Here is a 20187-nt window from a genome sequence, read left to right as displayed (position 1 = left end):
GGCGCGATGCAAATAGTTGAGTGCGGCAGGACGAACACTGACAGACGCGTTTCCAATTTATTTCACTATATTTCGTGATTTATGGTTTTCCATAATCATTGTAAATATTACTGCTCAGATATGGATTTCTTACGACTGATGCAACAAAGCCATAATTGAAGTAACGAACCGAAATATACTGACGAAATAATTAACATGCTAAAACAATTTCTAAATATAACTTCATATATACTATTTCCTCCTACTGCTTGACTTGGTCACATAACTTATCTCCAGGTCAAATAAATACAATAAGATTTCTATATGCTTGTCATATGGATGCGAAATTATCACAATTGAATTAGAAATTATAATGATGAATTATTAAAATTTTTAATATTTATTTACAGGGAGATTTAAAAATATTCAAAAAGATAAGATAAGTAAACTTATTTGAATATTTAGCGGGACCTCAGACTATTTTCATGCCCAAAATAAATCTCTTACTCTATACGATTGTACATTCTGGCCTTTTTGTTGAACATGGTGAAATGAAGCGCATGTATTTTATTTGAACAAAATTAAATTTGAATTACATCTCATGATATTAAAAACGAGCAGAAAATTGGCACAGCTATAAAATTTTAAGATAATATGTTAGGCTATATTTAACTGCATCCCAAGCTTCAAGTATTAATAAAAGAAAATAAAAACGTTTACTGCCCGCAAAATATAATTAGTTAACGCTTGAATCTCTTTAGATAAACAATGCAAAACGTATTTTATTTGAAAATATGCAGAAAGTGCATTTTTTATGTCGCCAGCAGTTTAAATAATATAGATCAAAAACGTTTACATAAATGAAAATAATGCACATTTCAATGAACAAATGACCATATCCTTACTTCATTCTAAAACGCAATTCAGAAACATTTTAGGTTTAGGTGATAAATCAACTTACCTAGTATATATTTCGATCCTAATTTATGCAGGTTGCAAAACTGATAGTAGCTATAAAGTACCGCGGAGCACCTGATGATGGTCATAAGGATGACATCGGCTGCATTGTACTCTGCGTCGGTCGCGGTTTGTTGAGGACCTCCTGGCACAGGGCAGGAGCCTCCTCGCCAAGCGCCGCAATGCCGCGCTAGCGGGCTGACGGTGCCCGGACCCGCAGGTACGCCTCGGTCGAGCGTCAGCATGCAGGCGGTCAGCGTGAGCGTGGCTACTATAACCTCCCAAGGATGAGAGGCGCAGAATTCGCCATGCGCCCTAAACAGACGTCCCACCATCGCGCGACACTACTGTCAACCCAACGCCCCGCTAACCGAAACCACCGCCTTAGCACCACTGTCAACTGCGATCTACAAAGGAAAGAAGCCATTCATATGCGGGTATTACATATCAAAACTAGCTGTAAGTCGAATTCTGTCTTAAGGCAATTAAGGCATCGTGCCTTAAGGCAAATTGCTGGCACTTCCCGTACCAAAAATTATTATTTTTTTTAAAAACGATTAACATTTTTGAAAAAAAAATTACTTTGAAAAAATAAGATTTTTGAGAAACTATAAATTGGACAAAAAATTACTTTTTTTTGAAAAAAAAAATTCCATTTTTTTTTTTTTTTTTTTTAATTTTTTTCTTTATTTTGACATATTGTGGAAGATCTGAACTTTTTTTTCAAAGCAATCGTACTGTTTTAACTGCATAGGAACAAAATATAAAGCGCGTAAGCGCCGCGTCGCTGTCTAACGCATAAGCATTGGTACGGAACCCATAGGAATGTTAACAAAATGTATACTTATTGTTAAAATCTCTATAAAATATCTGATAATTTGATGTGCATATGTCTAAAGATCATTTTTGACCGCCAAATGGCTCATTTTTTAACTTTTTGCTCCATATCTCCGAAACCGCTAGACCTACCTTCATGAAAATTTTATCGATTTTTCATCTTGTCAATACAAGTGAAATGTTTTTTGAATTATTCAAATCGGTTGATCCGTGTTCCCGAAATCGTCGACGAAAATTTGTATCCGCACATACATACACACACGTACATACATACACACACATACACACACACAGATACATCCATTTTTTCTAAGGTATGCCAAAATGTTCAGAAACTTCTGAAACGTAAAGCTATATAAAAATTTCCTTTTTTGATATTGTGTCATATATTTAATTGTACATAAGTGGTAACAGCAAAATTAAACTGTAATTAGTAAATAAATCAGTATTAACTACCTAATTTTCTATTATTCATATTTTGCATTTAAATTTAAAACTACAAACATTTATCTACTAGTATATTAACCCATATCCCGCATATTTAATATAAAACATGAATATCGTATAAAAAATAAGCTATAAAAATGTAAAATTTTGTCTACACTGACAAACTCCTAATAAAACAAATGCTATAAACTTCTCCCAAAGTACCTTCATAAAACAATCGTAAAATTCCTCAACAATCTAAGCATGACCTACAAACTAACAGTGTATACTATTTGGTATAAATATTCCATAAAACCTGTAAGAAACTCTGTCAGTAGACAACAAAAAATCAGTAAACGTCAACAGTTCTTACAGTTCAGTACTTCAGACGTCAGACAAATTATAATTGCAAGCATTGTAATTATTACATCAACTTATAACGAAAATGAATTTTTATTTGAATATTTATATAAACTGCAACAATTGGAAACAATACAAAAAACTAGATGGACCTTATCATTTTCCTTAAGGCATGTTGCAAAAACTTCCTTATATGTGTAATTAATGGATATAATCACAAATTAAAATTTAGCAACTTTTTACATTGTGACGATGAAATTTTACATTTATATGTGTGAATTTTTAATACGCCCTTTCAAACTTCAATGAGTTTTTATAATCAAGTCACTTTTTATAAGCCCATAAAATTTTAGAATTTTCGTTAACATCTTGAACCCTGTAACTGTGCAAAGTTTCAGTTATGAAGAAACGGCTCGGCTAAAATTTAATCAGTACGAATTTTGCTAAGAATTCCATTGAAAACTTTTATGATTATTCAATTTTAAGTAAATAAATGCACTAGACGCACGTGTATATTATAAATTTTTACAATAGTTTTTAAATTGGACACCCTTCTAATATAGAAAGAAATTGCTCATTGCAGATATTTATTAAGTTCCCGCTATAGTAATCGCAAAAAATCGAAAATGAAATTTTTTGCATATCTTTACATTTAAAAAGTTCCTGAACTTTTGGCATATTTTAGAAAAAATGTATATATGTATGTGTGTGTTTGTAAGATTTATGTATGATTGTGCGGATACGAATTTTCGTCGACGATTTCGAGAGCACGGGTTAACCGATTTGAATGATTAAATAATCATTTCACTTGTATTGACGGAATTAAGAACTGATTAATTTTTTAAGAAAGTATATACAGAGTACACATCCAGAATATACATCAAATTATCAGATATTTTATAGAGATTTTAATCATTCAAATCGGTTATAGAGAAATATAACGCATTGCAATAAACCTGGGTACATAAATACCAAAACAATTGCAACTAGGCTTTATTAATATTAGATATCAATATATTAATATATACAAATTATATACAATGAATCCCTTATATTTGTGGAATTTAATGTATAGCTAGATATAATTGGTATTGAACATGTACAAATAACTTACTTACTTTTGACTTAATCAAATATAATAATTTATGAGTGATTTATAAGTATAAGTTGCTGTAGAGCTTCAAAATGTGAGAAACAAATCATTCAATATAGCTTTTTATATATTATTGAGCGGTAAAGTTTTATAAATTCTATGTAAAAATTTTATAATTAGGATGTCCCTCAAAACATTATCAATATGCAAATTTTATTAAAATGATCAAAAATATTCTTCTTAACAGTTAAGAAACCGCCCGACTGATCTGTACCAAGAAGTACTGATTAGCAAAATTTCCAACTAATATGTTTTGAACGTGGACGAAAATTTTTGCACTTTTCTAATAATAATAAAAAAAGAGCTAGACCGATTGTTGTACTAATTAACGCATATTCTTATCAAGACTCTTATATTTTATATTTTAAATCGGTACGATTGTTTAAAAAAAACGTCAATGCATGGTCAACAATCAGCTCACATACACACATATACTTTATTTCGAATTTGATCTCGAAGAATTAAAAAAAAAAAAAACTTTGATGGAGGGTCAAAGGTCGGCTCACACACACAAACGCACATACTTATTTCCAAATTTGGCCTCACAATAACTTGGAACGTCAAGAAAGCATAAGAGTTGAAATTTCTGGCGAAAATATGATGTTCTACTTCAGGAAGCTAACAATGATCACAGAATTATTATCGCTTTCTGATGAATCACTTGAATATTAGTATATTTTCTTGAAAATGCTTGAATGTTTGATATAATTTTAAGAACAAAAAGTTAACAATTATATGTTGAGTACTCTGTCAAATATTCAAGAAGTGTTTTTCAAGTGCCTTTTCATGTCAATCAGTTAAACTGCACATTGCAGTAATGTTAAATTTTAATCATCACATAAACGTCGACGTACCAAAAATTGAAAAAACCGAAATTAAAACACGAAATAAACAATTCCGGGATATAAATAAACGAATGATAGATGCTTATGTGTATATGTATGTATACGTAGTATGTGGGACATTCACCTCCAACCCGCAACTGTATAAATCCCGACTCAAGGTTGACTACTTTCCCTATAGTCATTATGATTTATAACGGTGATTAGCGTAGTAGAGACCTCGCCGCGCTCTATAGTACCACAATCACATCTTTTTAATGGACAAATTTATTGTCAAAAAACAGAATGGAATAGATGTTATTCCAATTGATTTTCATTGATTAGTTTGAACAGTTCTTTTCCATTACCCGGTTATTCATATACTCGACTATACTAGACATGTCAATTATTTGTAGAAACAACCTTTTAAATAATCAGTATAAAAGAACTAGAGTCCATTTTTTATAACTTATTTTGTTATGTTATTTCAGAACTTATTTTTTCTCTTCTATAAACAATAAACGATAAACAAACAATCAATCTACTGCACTACATAATAATATTTTAACAGGGCGCGCGATTGACTTCCATCGTCAATTAGCCATCCAGCCAATGTAAATGGTATAAGAACACTGGTCTTGAGAAGAAAAACATAGTCTTTGCCGCCGGAACATTTTAGAGATTATTTTCTTTTTTAATTTTATGCTGAATGCAGCAGGCTGCTGTAGACGCACAACACTAATTAACGATGTACTCAATGTTGATGCATATAAAATGCAGTAAATCAATTACATTACAGTAAATTCACGTGCAAGATAAATCGTAGTTATCGGGCAACCTTGAGATTGAAGAAGTAGAAGGTAATTTATGAGAGTTTATTATTGAACTAGTAAAAGAATTTACAATTTGAAAAAATTAAAAATATTTCATCATTTGATACATTACAAATTACCTTATTATAGCCAATCGTTCAATTTAATTAATAAAATTCTTGCAGCCCTTACAAAACTTTCATTATCTTATACTATAAAATAGGCTATGAATAATAATATTATAGCAAAACAAATATATCAATAAAATTCGTTACATTTATCAAGTAGTTCATTTGATATCTTGTTTTGATATATATATGGCTATCGAAATCATGATACAATATAATAAAAACTTCACGCTTCTTACACATTCGACACAGTGTCATAAAAATAACGCAGTAAATCATTTTTAAATATTTTCTATTGTTTATAAAATAACACAGTTTATAGTTTGTTTTGGCTTCGAAGTTGCAATTGGACGTGTGTTTAAATATAAAATGCAAAAGCGTACAAATTTTCTTTAAATATTATTTATAACACAACGTGCAGTGATTACCAACCAATACTCCGAAATTTAGCCTATAAATAATACGCTAAAAATTAACAAGTATTTTACCATTTTGCAAACTGAATTTACAAAGTGATTGGAGCCTCTCAAAGTCGACCGATTTTCTATATACGATTTTATTCGTATATAGAAAAAGTGTTATTTCTTCAAAAAATCGGGCAATTGTGTTATAATTTTTAATTGTGGTCCTAGAAGTGTTATTGTTGTTAAGGTTACGGTTTCAAAGTTTAAATGAACAAAATTAATAAAAATTAAACACAACAACCGAAAAATTGTCGTAGTTTCACAAGAGCTCTAAGTTGCACTTAAAAGCTCTTAATTTCCAAACAACGTGAGAATTTTTTTTAACTTCCCGAAGGAGAAGCTTATGTTTTCATAAAAAAATCCGATTCGCTAATTTTATGTTTTCTCGACGTTTCAAGCCATTCATTCTGAATCAAATGAGACCAAATTTGGAAAAAGTATGTGTGTGTGTGTGTGCGATCAGATTTTTTGCCGTAAATCGACGTTTTCTCAAAAACGGTTGGACCGATTTCAAAAATTTAAAAGCCATTCGATGTATTTCGATGAGGACTAGCGTTTTGTGTAACGATCGGCCGAGCCGTTACTTTGTAAATCGCAGAAAAGTGAAAAATTTTTCGTCCACGTTTTAGCCCGCAATTCTTAATCGATTTTGAAAATTCAAAAACCGTTCGAAAGATATTGGTTGGGAATCGTGCTCATTAGTTTTTGGTAAAGATCGGCCGGGTCGTTTTCTTGTAATAAAGTTAAAAAAAAAAAATTCGTCGATTTTTATTATTATTTTTTTGGCGGTAGATACCATGGTCTTCTAGATCATAGCAAAATATTACAGCCCTACGACAACTCGTTTAGCTTTAAAAATTCATCAAAGTTTGCAAAAATTAGTATCGTTCTTTTGGCATTTGTCAAAATTAGACCTTTGATCGACGTTTTCTCAGAAACGCCTGAACCGATTTCAGAAATTTAAAAGCCATTTGATCAATCTCCATGAGGACTATCGTTTGTCAGTTATGTGAGACGATCTGCCAAACCGTTTCTTTATAATTTGAAAAAGTGTTAAACTTTTCGTCCACATTTAAGCTCAAACTACCGAATCGATTTTAAAAAATCAAAAACTGTTCGAAAGATGTTAGTTGAAAATGATACTGATTAATTTTAGGTAAAAATCTACCGAGTCGTTTTCTTGCAATTAACTGTTGAAAAAAAAATTACGCCGATTTTTATGGAACTTTTTTGGCGATATATATCGTGGCCTTATAGAACTTACCGAAATATTACGACCTTATGACAAGTAGTATAATTTTAAAAATTTATCAAAGTTTGAGAAAATGAGTAGTTTTTTTGACATTTGTTATTATTACAATTAGACGATTTACTTGGTATAACGATAGAGTACTTGATCTTAATGAACATACTGAACCAAACATGAATGAAGTCCTACGGAAACTGGTTCAATTACAAAAATCGTTGATTTTTCAAAATTTGCTTTTAGAAAATACTCCGAGTTAACGTGTTCATTCGTTTTCAATTATGTGTAATAAATCCACTCTTTCAATCTTTCAATCATTTATAAATTAATTTATATTTTATTGCAATTATTTACACATATCGGGAAGTTCATGTAACTTGCCTCAAGGCTAAATACCAATACCAACTAGTTTATAATAATCTATTTGAAAACATTCAGTATTCCTCGAACCTTTTGTTACGGTACGAGAAGTTCCAGCAATTTGCCTTAAGGCACGATGCCATACGCCCCACTAGTTTCTATTTTTTTTTTCAGAACAGTTAAAATCTATAGAGACCTCAACTGTCCTTAATTATCTCACGTTGTTTGGAAATTAAGAGCTTTTAAGTGAAACCTAGAGCTTTTGTGAATTTATGATATTTTTTCCGTCTAATTTAGAATAAAAAAATATTAGGTACAATATCACGTCAAATATCTAAGCGATAGTCAGTGTCCATTCCGCTATATTTAAATAAATTTAAAAATCCACATAAATAAAAATTTTATCATAATTTACCCTTTAATGTTTAGCAAAATTAAATGGTAACAATATGTAAGAAAAATAGATATAACTATAAAATTTATTACATTTTTAAGTAGTTTATTTGATAAAATATAAATTTCATAATATGATCTTACAATAAATTGATTTTAAAATAAAAAAATGGATAAAAATAGGTATATACAGAAGGCAGAGATAGTTTTTTGTTGATCCAGCATATATTCCAATTTCAAACAGATATCCCAACGGATCATTCCATTGACTACTTCTTCATACAACCATCTTCATACAGCATCGTAGCATATGAAAAAATTGATGATCTTTCAACGGTCCGAGTCATTTGTCCGGCATTATATTTCCTTTTCAGGCAGAGCTTCCTGGTCACCCTGCGTACCGGAATTCAATTCGACATCGATCACAGTATTTTTCCGCTTACAGTATCCAACAAGTGCAGTATCAGATATCGACCGTTGCCCGATGAAGGACAAAAGAGTTACATGCCGATATTACTCTGTGCTATCATCGTATTTCGTCGAGAGAGTATAATAGCGGTGAGAGTGCCCCGAAAGTGAGAGTAGAGGCCCCGTCGAGAAAGCGCGAAAGAAACGAGACCCAGGCTAGGAGAAAATACGCAATCGCGCATTGCGACGTACGATCGCATACAACACACAACAAGCAAAATCGTGCGGAATGAATCGAAACCCATACAATGTACGTGTGGATCCCCGAAAATGCCGACTCATACCTATTGAAATGCTTCTCTAAATGATCCGAATATGTACTTTTGCTCAATAAATACAATATAACGTTACACAAAGTATAAATTGCGCTAAGATTAATCAACGATTAAATTGAAAATCACATATAGTGACAAAAAGACTGCATCTAGGAAACATGAGAAGAAAACCTGCATTGGTTAATTAGTCGAAAATCTGAATTATCAGTTTATAATAAAATGCTAATATATAAAACAATCCAGAAACCAACATAGACCTGCGGTATACAATTGTGGGGATCCAGTAAAAAAAAAACACCATAAACTGGATACAACGCTTTCAAAATAAACTGTTGCTACAAATAGTGGTGCACATCGATATACGCCAAATTGATACACCAGGATACCAACATGCATACAGTTTCAGAGAAAATAACTAAAATTTCAAGAAAATACAAAGAAAAACTTGAAGGCAATTCCGGCAATCTAGCCGCCAAATTTTACGACACAAATAATGAATTTAGATTTATAAGTACTAAACTAGTTAACTTAACGCTTGTAACACAGCTTGTAAATTTATACTAGAAATGAATAAAAATAAAGTTTAATTAACAAAATTAGTAAACCACCAATGAAAATTTTCAAATAAGCTAACATTTTTAAACCAGGGTTAATTCGATTCTAATTCCATTTGACATCGACTCCCATTACCTATGAAGCAAGATTTGCCTTGAAGATTTTAAGGCAGCCAAATGACTACATTAAAAATTAAAGATAAATAGTAAAAAAACTGATTTTATAATAAAATTGTAAAATCCTAAATCAAAATTAACATTATATCTGATGTAGTAGAATTCCAAACAAAGTGTTGATATAGGGATGAGTATGAACAGAATTGGAGATTGCAAAAATTATGTGCTAGATTCTTTTCAAAGACAATGAAAAAGTTTATTGTACGCAGGTATTATTACTATTTCGAAAATAAAAGTCTGTAGCAGTAATAAAATATTTTTATATTTCACAAAAAAAACGAAGTGATTAACGAAACAAGAATATTAAAAATAGCAAATGATTTGCAAAAAGTCAATTTAAATTGATTGAACAAGTTTCAAAAATTCGAAAAAATGTAATCGCAATTGTCAAATATTAAACTATTAATTTAATGCACAACCTACCATGTAGGACCTACATGGTGCAAACTGCAAACGACTTCGATACCGTTGCAGTTACCGATTGACAGATCACAAGTAGAGTCACACATCGAAAACTATAACAAACTTTTGAAATAATTACAAACAAAATGAACACTTAATTTGTTTATGTAATTTTATACTCAATTATGTTCAATATAAAGAAAACTTACTGCTTCCCAGGAACAAAAAACTTCGGTAAATAGTGAAAATGAATTCGGCCAAGAAACGTTCCGAACGATACCATTTGGATATTCGACACAATACACACGTACAGGTATGATGCGTATGTTGCAAAGTACAAACACTTACTAAAGAGCGAATAAAATTTTCTAATGTAAATATTTATAATAACGCGTACTTTGTATGATGTGGATACAACACACGCAGCGATTCGGTGAGTGCAATTATGAATGGTGGAAAAATCGTTCACAAGAAGCTATTTGGTAAAACATTCATTCATTAAAGAGTTCTCGAAAATTTATTTAATTTTAAGCAAACTGAACTATTCCCCCATGTTGATTTGCAAATATCAACGAAACAAAATATCAACAATATAAATGAAATTTTCAAATATTTAAACACATACAAATTCAGAAAAAAATCTTGCACGATTATTTTCAAGCAGTATTCAACCTGCGTTAAGTTCTATTTAATGAAAAAACAGTATTAAATTAATTAAGAGTAATTTGATACTGATTTTTAAAGTCTTTGATTCGGTTGTTGACCCTATCACAAAGTTCAAGATTTTTTTTTGAACAGCGATCGAAAGTTGGGAGTTCTATGAGCTTTTGATGATTCACTTAACCAACAACGTTGGATTTTCATAGATGGCAATCTAAATAGTTGTCCCATCTTTATGTGATGATTTTTTTTATTATTACAATTTCTGTAATAGTGATAAATTTTTATTGATGCAACAATGCCAGATAATGGCTATTTTCATTTGAAAACATTGCAGTGTAATCAATTTAAGATAGCAGTAAAAATATCTTCTTTTTCTAATACTAATACTTTATGACACGTCCTGCAATGGGTAACGACATATGTGATGAAATATGTCATACAGATTTTATTACATGGTAATGAAGATCTTCACAATCAAATAACTAGTAAAGATCATGATCTTGACAACATAGTTTATATTATACTCTATTTCATAGAACAGATACGTGGCGTAAAACTGAATGAAAACACATAGACTATAATTACACTACAGTGAGGGAACATAAACGTGATATAAATAGAAACAGAAATTTTTAATGGCCTTAAATACGTAGTAAAAAGCGCACGCTGGAAATCTATTCTGATAATACTGCAAGGAAATACAAATCTTTTTTCAATTTTTATGTTAATTCGGCGATAAATAAATAAATTTATATGCAGGTATTTGTTTTTTAAAGTACATATAAAATATAAAGTACAAGAGTGAAAATGTTGAAAAAAATAATTAATTGTTAAAATTAAAAATTGATTAAAGACAAAGATATTGAATTTCATTTAAGCGAAATAAGTCGACTTAAAATAAATCTAAATGATAGTAAATTTTAATAAACTTGAAGTGATTATAGTTATAATTTCATATTAATGTTATAATAATAAAAACAAAAACAGTAACTATACAATACTGTCGCTAAAATATTTAAACGCAAACTCTTGAATGTCAAAAAAATTGAAAGATTGATTCGTGTCTTATCAACAATATAATTTTTAATTCTAATAAAAGAATTAAAAATTCTAATAACAGAATTAAATTAATAATTATTTACATTATTTGAATAAAAAAGTATTCTCAAAAATACATTTAAGAAAGGGCAAACTGATTAATAATAATAACTAATAATATTTAAAATCATATTGTCAGAAACAACAAAACCATTAATAATTCAGATAAATTATAATAAGTGTTTGTATATTATATGTAATATTTCTATAGTGTAATTTATGAAACTCAGGTTCTTTATCTCGGCTAATAATGTTATGTAATAAATTTGATAAATTAATTGAACCGAACAAGCAACATTCTTAGAAGCAAATATGGCCATGGCATAAAACTATAATGCATGGGTTTTTACGTTTAATAGAACAAATCGCTAATTTAGGCAATTGAAGTACTTTCCAATTACAAAATAAATAAAAAAATACTGCAAAGAAAATTAAGCAAGTTATTTTTGGGTCAATAACAACCTATAAGTATAATAAGATTTTTTATTCTTCGAACTAGTTTACTTGATGATGCGCATTTACATGAAACCTAGAGTTGGAAGATATTGTAATTAGCTTTTCGTAACAGTTTAATATATAATAAATGGTTAAAATGTACTATCGTACACTTAAATAAAATCGCATAGTATTATTTGATACTTAATTTTGTAAACATTCAACAATAAATATAAAGGGATTTTGTTAGTTCTTTAATTAATATAAAGAGATATTCTGATCTAGAATTAAAAAATAGACATTTTAAATTTACAGAGTTTTGCTATTCAACAATATGTGTCAGAGAGTAATTTTTCAAAATTAAATCATTATCGGAGATATAGCTGTTTGGCCTTCTCTTATTCCTTCAATCGCGTTTTTCTCAAAATTGTCTTTTTCGATACCCACAATTTCTCAACTTCTACTGGACCAGAGTCTTCTTTATAGACTGCTTCCAAATTCCGATTTTTACAATTTTTGAAAAATTCGAAGAAAACAAAAAAAAGTTGTAAATTTTTTTTCAGGCCGTCGTTGTTTTGTGAAAATGCATTATTTTAACTTGAAGTTCATACGATTGGGACATTATTCTATATTAATAATACCTATTCTTTGCTTCAGCTTAATTGGAGAAGTAAAATCATAGTGACAATTTTTTGCAACCCCCACTTCATGACCTTCTACAATTAAAACTTATGAACATTTATAATTTTTTTTTTATATTCTTAAAACATTAATTAGTGCAGTAAAAATACTGTTTCCCCTATTTACGGCAATTCAAAAACTGCATATAATTCATGCTTGAGGACCAGAATACCCTTAAATTAAACGTAAGTTTACAATCAGAAACTCGAAGTTTACATATAAAACATAATTTATATTATGTGTATAATATGCATTTACATAAAGCCATCAATTGGGTCATTTCACTAATTGCAAGGTTTTTTTTCTTTTTGCAGACCTTCCAATGGGATGATGTATTTCATTTGCCAGATAGTAGTATAACAAAGATTACGAAAAAACGTCCTTCGGTTTGCATAATCAGAATGAGAATAATACCTCGAAGATGCGATATACGTAATATTCATCATTGCAGCAATTGCCGTCCTTGTGCAAAGAAGACGCAACACAAAATTACTTTGAACTTATGTTGACGCTTATGGTGGAAACAGTTTGGTTCAATGGAGTGACCAACCTTACAAACTTAGACAATTCCAAATAATGATCAATAAACTTCTATAGAATATATACTATTATGTAAAAATTACTCAATAGTTATGCATAAGAAATAATTTCTCCCAACGAATTCAGTTTAGTTCTGATCAGGTAAAAATATTGATCATAATAAAAAAAACTGATTAAGTGTATTTATGAGTACAGTAAAAGCTCCTTATTCCCGAGGGCGTCTTTCCATAAAAAAGCCGCGAATAAAGAATCTGCAAATACGGGATGGCATTTTATATAGGATTATATTAGATACGTTCCAAGGTAGCAAAATAAAGAAACTAGTTGGTATTGGTATTTTGCCTTGAGGCAAGTTACATGAACTTCCCGATATGTGTAAATAATCCAATTAATCAATAAAAAATAAATCAATTCATGAGTGATTAAAAGTATTCCGAGTGGATTTATTACACATAATTGAAAGCGAACGAACACGTTAACTCTGGGTATTTTCTGAAAACAAATTGTCAAAAATCAATACTTTTTATAATTGTACCAGTTACCGTAGGACTGTAATGGTTTAGTATGTTCATTAAGACCAAGTACTCTATCGTTATACCAAGTAAATCATCTAATTTTCATTTTAACACACGTCAAAAAATAACTAATTTTCTTAAACTTTGATGAACTTTAAAAATTAAACTACTTGTCGTAAGGCCGTAATATTACAGTAAGTTGTATAAGCTCATGATATATATCGCTAAAAAAAATCCATAAAAATTGGCTTAAATTTTTTTTTCAACAGTTAATTACAAGAAAATGGCTCGGTAGATATTTACCCAAAACTAATCAGCGTCATTCCCAACTAATATCTTTCGAACAGTTTTTGATTTTTTTAAATCGGTTCGGTAGGATGAGCTTAAATGTGGACGAAAAGTTTAACACTTTTTTTCAAATTACAAAGAAACGGCTTGGCAGATCGTCGCACAAAACTGACAAACGATAGTCCTCATCGAAATACATCAAATGGCTTTTAAATTTCTGAATCAGTTCAGACGTTTTTGAGAAAACGTCGATGAAAGGTCTAATTTTGACAAATGCCAAAAAAACGATACCAATTTTTGCACACTTTGACGAATTTTCAAAGCTAAACCAATTGTCGTAAAGCCGTAATATTTTAGTATGATCTAGAAGACTATAGTATCTACACACACACACATACTTTTTCCAAATTTGGTCTCATTCAATTCAGAATGAAACGTCGAGAAAACATAAAATTAGCGAATCGGATTTTTTGATGAAAACATAAACTTCTCCTTCGGGAAGTTGAAATAAATATTGTTGAAAACTATTATGTAATATGCAATATCTCAAGTATAACAGATCGCATATTAAAATTAGTTAGTAATAAGTTTAGTATCAAATCTAACAATATATAAAAAAATCATTTTTAATTTTAGTTTTTTGTGTATTTTGATTAATTATGTTCAGGCTAAGGCAATGGTTTGAAGAACTTGTAATATTGTTTTGCTCAGTTTTTAACTTAATAAAGTAGACCTTTAAATTCTTGTGAAGCAAGGCAACATCGTATTTATTATATATATTGAACTATAAATCTATATCAAACTACCTCTTTTAAAAACTAGTTGTGATTATAAACTGATTATAATAAATACTAGTTAACGACCAAGTTGAATACAAAATGTTATGTCACGATGTTAGGCAAAAGAACTGAGAAAATTTAACAACGCTTTCCAAATTTGACTTCAAATATATCACCATCTACAAACAGTTGGTCACCTTAGATTCAAGTTTTCTTTGATAGGCCTACGTGACCGTCTCTGATGCTGCGTGTTACGTTCGAACTGGACCATTTCACAACGGTACCAGAATGTAAACTTTTCCAAAACTCACCATGACCCCATATCAATAACCATGTTATCCAACGTCTCAAAAGATTCATATATAAACGTAAGATAAACACATGCGGATGGATATTTCACAACTGGCAATAATGATAAGATATTTTTAATAAAATGCAAAAACTTTAATTCTAAATCTGTTAGATTAGGTAAATATTTATAATTCATCTGTTTGCAACTTTGCTCATATTACTTTAAATTCAAGTTGTGCGCAATTTTTTATGCTAAATATTTTTTTATCGTCTGCTAAATATAATATCGTTTAACAAATTATTAAATTTTCTATAAACGGCACACCTTGAATATAAACCAAATTTAGTAAAATGATTTTTAGTTTCGGTTCCATGGGATATCTCTTAAAAGATTTTTTAAAATCTCTTAGAAGTGTAATAATTCAATCAGAAACCATATTGCAACTTTTGGGCTCTAAACCACCAAAATACGATGATTTAATTTGTTACACATTTAAAATGCATTTCCTCTAGATTTATAGGAAGTAAATGCATGACACTCTACCATTACGATTTGTGTTGAATAAATATACGTGAAAAGACATAATAACCCTTATAGAGCTATGAAGTTCATAAAATAATTTTCTATGATCATATGAGAGTGCGTATAAACAATGGACAATTGATGCATGACGCCAAATAGATAATTTGCGAAGTGATCACAATAGTGCAGGTATCAACAACCTCTAGTCGGCGGGCTGTCGATTCTTGAAACAACAACCCAGATATATAGTTATAGCCATTAGACGTTATTCTAAACATAATGAATAATCACCAAATGTTTTTCTAATGAGAACACTTAATTTTCAAGATGCATTTGTAGAAGTGTAAACGAACACCTAAATATTAATACTCATAGATCATTCTTTAAACGATTAGTTTCTTTACAATTGGCTATATTTAAATATGTTTAAGATCTTTGCATACAAAAATACTGCACAGAAACTACGTCATAGCTTTGACGATCGATACCGTTGAATATTTAAGTTTAAATATTTTAATAACGTAACTAATATCTAACAAAGCTGCATATATCATAATAAAATTATACAACAAATGCATTTTATCACAATCGGCGAATGCGTTCAGATTTTTTTCCCATTATTTCTCTCGCAATTATAACAACTGTACTGGCCTACATATATCTCTATGACAAAAACTGGATTCTGCGCTGTGTTATTATACATTCATATCTTACGAAAAAGCGGCGCTTAATTGGAGGTTAATGTCTTATGCAATATTTAAATGTAATTTTCTTAAGGTGATCATGTATAGAGACTTATAATGATTAATAAAATCGATATGTATTCATAATCCAGATAGTATTTAAAATAGCTTTGCCATTTGCTTGCTGAATATAATCACGATAACAATGACCGCATTTTAAATTTAGTTTAATACACTATTTAATACCATATCATCTTAATATACTAATCTTGAGATAAATCTGCTATACTCTTATAAGTTATGATGCGATTTTTTTTTAATTTATCACGAAAGATCATTTTACTTATGCTTTCCAAGCCAGAACAATAAGATGTCTTAGTGATTACATAAAGTTTGATTTTATAGCTTAAATGATTATGCAGCTATTGTTTACCTTCAAACAAGAACAAGCTAAAACTGTTGTCAGTTATATACAAAATAATAAAAAATTCAGAGACCAATGCTACATCAGTAAATATTAGGATAATTCTCAAAGTTTATTCTGAGATTTCTTTTTCTAAGAAAGTACGCGGCGCAAGTGGCAGAGTTCCGGCGTTGCAACCACAAGATTCCGAGGTCAAATCCAACATCGCTTGCAACCTGATAACAAGCAGTAGTTATACCTATTTTTACTTGAAAATATAATGAAAGAGTAACTGCTCACCACTGCAAAAACTTTTAAAAAATCTCACAATTAGAAAAAGACAACCAGAATAGCTCAACCTATAGATTTCATTCTAATACTCATCACAACACCTTATAGAATAAAAAAATTCTTATTGCAGTTAAAAAGATAAATAATGAATTAAATATTATAAATAATTAAAGTTATTTTTACAATTTATCTCACAACAACTAAAATCTTGATATTATTAATATTAATAATATAAGATATGTTTATTATTTTTTTATAAATTTTGTTATAAGTCTAAACAATTTACGCTTTCGGTTTCTAAGAATTCGATCCTTCTCCACGGCAGCAAAACAAAGCCACTACACGGTCAATGTCATTTCCGCGTATTGTTAAACACATTCATTGTGAAAGACTTACACTAAATGAAAGAAAGGCTTAAATTAAAGCTTTGAAATTATACATAGTAGTAGCAACCTTCGCATTAAATCGCATTAAATCGCATTAAATGATGATTGCAGGTAGTGAAAATTACGTTTGTTTAATCCCTCTATAATAAATTTTCAGGATTTTTATGAACAGCGCACTTATAAAAAAACATAAAAAACGGTTTAAATTACTACAAGTATCCGTTTAAAGCTCCAATAATTTCTTACAAACTGAACGCTTTTATTGTTTAAAAAGCATTTAGGCGAACAACGAATATTAGTCCAAAAATGCAAATCTCTTCTTGTCCTTGTCATTTTCGAAAATTTCGAATTCACCAAAAAAAGAGTGTTCGCATTATTAGAATGCGCTCAACAGCGCTAATGAACTTGTTAAATGTTAAGAAGTGAGCGATCAAGTGATGGCAGAGTGCATGTGATGTCTATTATTAGAAATACGCTAATGTATGACCTCGGCCATGAAAACTTACTACTATTCATATATTGTTAGTTTGATTCATAATGAATAGGCTGAGATATCTAATTCCAATTGAAACAGGTTTATATATGAACTCGAACGAACTTTCTGCCAGATAATATCCATCTTATTATTTGCATAAGCTGATTTCAATATTTGGAAATTAAATTAGATTGCAATTCTGATTATGCATCAATAAGTTTATATAAAAGATATTTCTAAAGTGGTTTTAAAACATATAAGTGTCAAAAACAATTAAAAGCATGCTCTCGTCTCCTGTACGTAGTACGTAGCAGTAATACCGAGAAGCCCTATATTTCAATCATCATCTAATTAGCTCCATAAGAAATGTATGCCATATAACGCAGAAAAAAACCCAAGATCATACTTATGAAGAACATGAAAATTTGCACTCATTTATTCGAAGAAACTATTAGTCTTGTAAAACTAATCCCAAGTATTTGAGATCAAAAGCCAGGAAATTAATATGTACTCTTATAATGCATATAGCAAGTCAACAACGGTTAATGCCATTTATATGAAACCGAGTTGCCTCTATTAACTTTAATTATTTAAGTACTCACTTAAAAGGTGAAGTGCAACTTGTATATTAAGTATATAAGATATATGATTCATAGAAAAACATTTAAGGTTTATAAATATTATTAATAGTATCTTTAAGAGAAAATCAGGCTATATTTGTAAATTCTACAATAAAATCATCTTATATCACAGCCAAGTAGGTTAATAGTAGCCTAGGCTACGTACCCGTAATTTTTTCATTTTGCGTTTTTGGCAAGCTTGAATCCCGAATAGATCGTCAAATTTAAAAAGCAGTATTTTAACTTTACTGAACATGACAAAAATCAACTGATTTTTCAATTCGAATCTAAAACTATGTGCGCGCCAAACATGAACACCAAGTTCATAGTGGTTAATGCTGACACCATTGAGACCATCACAAATAACTGATTTTCATCGTTAAATATTCAAATATAGATTCTGCTCCAAAAGAGTTAAAATACATAATGAACAGATGCATTTGATGCTGAAATTAATTTGCAAAGTATCTATAAACGTATCTTGTTCTGGACAATGTCCAAGATCAGAAGATCATTGGATAATTAATTACAAAGATATCAACTCCGCACTTATCGAGACAATACGGTATAGCAACTTCGATTTGACACGGGTTGGAGTGGTATAAACATAAGCTTTCGCTTTTATAATGAACACCATTTACGTATCAGATAAAAGAATTTCTATTATCGTTCGCACTTAGCATTCAGTTCGTGCATAAGATGAAGATTCCGCTTGGAATAAATATTCAACAATGTGTCAAAGCAAGAAACAAACGCGGAACGCCGTATATATTGTGACAATGTAGACGTTGTGCGCGAATTATTAAAGATGCATGCGTATGGCGGACAACGTGCGGCATATAGAGAGCGGCACAACGGAACATGTCTGCCTCATATTAAATACATTTGGTGAGGCAGCAAATGATAAATGTAGCTTGGATTAATTCCGAAGCATCATCGTAAACGGTTCAATAATTAAACATTACACAAATAGTTAAAAAGAAACGTGTATTAACCTCGGCTCGCTGTATATTATCTCAATTTCTCCACTTTGATAGAGGATTGCTTGAATTAAACTTTACATATATAACGGCCTATGATGATAAATACAATTAATTAATATTTAATTAAACTTCATAATCTGTTATAACTTCAGCATGATAAGAATGATAATCCTTGCAACATACAGAAGTTCAGACATAATATTATTTTATTGTTTCGCATATTATTTTACAATTAGAATATAAATTTGTTACGAATAGACACAATTTTAAAAAAAATCTAAAAGACAACTGATTTATGACTACAATACATTCTTTCAGTTAATTACACTGGTCCTCAAAATAAAAAAGTTGCATGTATTATGTATGCGACATATGTTTTCCAATATACTTTTTAACGCTGAACACGAATCTAACGTCAAAATTGGGGGTCAAGATAAAAAAATAACAAAATATCCGATCTAGTAATTTCTCTACATGATACATAATTAAAATGGTATAATTTTCGACGTTACCTGGCCAATCTCTCCTCAAATGACCTGGGAAACGGTTTTCTGCAATGCTATTTTCATATATATATATTGAGTTTCTTATTGCAGAATCCAACAGCAATCTGCAAATATCGGAGATCGTTTCTTTTACTTTCTTTATTTTTCTCCCATTTTTGCAGTTTGAGCCCCAATTTTGACCTTAGATTCGTGATCAGCATTAAAAAAAAAACATT

The 20187-nt window shown here is 30.0% G+C and overlaps 1 pseudogene; it reads right to left on the bottom strand.

The window, feature by feature from the left end:
- Positions 1-20187, bottom strand: part of LOC113376670 — a 125236-nt pseudogene that overhangs the window by 29599 nt on the left and 75450 nt on the right.

This window comes from Ctenocephalides felis, unplaced genomic scaffold, assembly GCF_003426905.1.
Source record: "Ctenocephalides felis isolate EL2017-DRISC unplaced genomic scaffold, ASM342690v1 CF-g0.4_SCAFFOLD_01886, whole genome shotgun sequence".
Classification (NCBI taxonomy): Eukaryota; Metazoa; Arthropoda; class Insecta; order Siphonaptera; family Pulicidae; genus Ctenocephalides; species Ctenocephalides felis.
Note: the sequence above shows the minus strand (reverse complement) of the source record. Positions and strands in the feature narration are given on the sequence as shown.